The sequence below is a fragment of the Ostrea edulis genome, chromosome 2 (genome assembly GCF_947568905.1).
Source record: "Ostrea edulis chromosome 2, xbOstEdul1.1, whole genome shotgun sequence".
In the NCBI taxonomy this organism is placed as follows: Eukaryota; Metazoa; Mollusca; class Bivalvia; order Ostreida; family Ostreidae; genus Ostrea; species Ostrea edulis.
Genome location: NC_079165.1, coordinates 19,595,500 through 19,597,253, shown reverse-complemented (window position 1 = coordinate 19,597,253; position 1,754 = coordinate 19,595,500).

Below are 1,754 nucleotides of genomic sequence, written 5' to 3'. Positions count from 1 at the left end.
ATAATAAAAAAAATTGTGAGATATATATATATTTATTTATTTATATATACAGTGTATATAAAAGTATTAGAATGGGTATGCACAAACGAGGAAATACATCTTCTGGTTTGGTAATGAGTGTGCCTATACCAAGAAACAATAAGCAGTGTACTAAATTTTATTTTCTGCTGATGACTCTCGCCCGTCGTCAGATTATCAGCCATTTCCGGGAACAACAAATTCATTGTTCGCGGAAACTGTTGAAAAATTATAAAAACAAAAAGAAGACTAGGGGTCATAGTGCTTGTTTCTGAGCTACTTGACCTTTTTGCTTTTAGAATATACTTTTGATTTATGCGCATTTAAACTAGCTTTGTCTGTTGTAGTCAGCACATTATCATGGTAAGAAACACAAATCAGCCATTACCGAAATCAATGCACACTCATGTCAACTAACAATAAAAAGTTTATACCTGTAGATAGAATTTAAAGAGTTTAAAAGAACGGTCTAGGATATTGTCAGTCTTAAAGATTTCAAATGAGTTGCAGTGAAGATGAAGATGGAAAGGCTTTTTCATCCACCTGTCACAGAATGCAGTCCATTTCTAACCCTTACAAACTCTAAATTTACATTTTAAAAATTTAAATGGAAGTGCACTTTTTATCAAAATGTAGCTATTTAGGCCAGTAAAACATACAGTATTTTGTGCGGTTGTGCTCAAATGCGGAGGAGCTAACTATTTTTATTAAGATCTATACTCAGGCCACTAAGTTTGAAAATGCCCAGTAAGACTACAGTTTTGTCATCACATAAACTAACAGCTGAGACTGAAAGATATAGAAATTGTAGAAAATATATTGTCATACGTGTAAACTGTTTAGAGGGTAATAATCGTTTTATATTTCGAACCTATAAAGAACAATGTACAATGTATTGTTTTAAAGGTACGATCATCTTTCATAACTAATAAATGGATGACGTAAATTTTGTAATCATGATATCGTGTGTGTTTGTTTGTTTGTTTGTTTTTGTTGTTGTTTTTTTTTTACATTTTGAAGGGTTGATCAGATAAAAACTATGAAGAATTGTTTTAGCACACTAAAACTAACTGATGTCCCCCTTCCATTTGCAATAAAGTTTTGTAACATTTTAGGGATAATCTTAAAAGTGGAAAATTAAGAGTTACGGTACATAACAGTCACCTATATATGTGTTTCAACCAAGGAACAGTGTTGTGAACATATGATAGTAAATTAAATTTACCAACATAGCAAATATCAAAGGCCTATTGTCAAGACAAAAAAAAATATGGACAAAAAATTGCCCCCCCCCCATACTATCATTTGACCTTTACATAAAAGGTAAAGGACAAATGTCATCAAATATGTCATGCACCACGCTGCCTTATCATGGCATACCCACATACCAAATATCAAAGGCCTATGTCAAAAGACAAATAAGTTATGGTCCGGACAAAAAATGCCCAAAATTTCTTTTATTTGACCTTTACATAAAACGCCTGGTCAAGGTCAAAGGTAATCAAAAATGCAACACGACACACTGTCTTATCATGATATACCCACATACCAAATATCAAAGGCCTATGTCAAAAGACAAAAAAGCTATGGCCCGACAAACTTTGTAAGAGGCGGAAGAAGATGCAGAATTAAAAAGAATTCACACTAAAACAATGTCTCTCTTCTGTGAAGGGGAGACATAATAATGCACTATAGGAAGTTTTAAAAATTTTCATCACTGCTTGATTTATTTCACT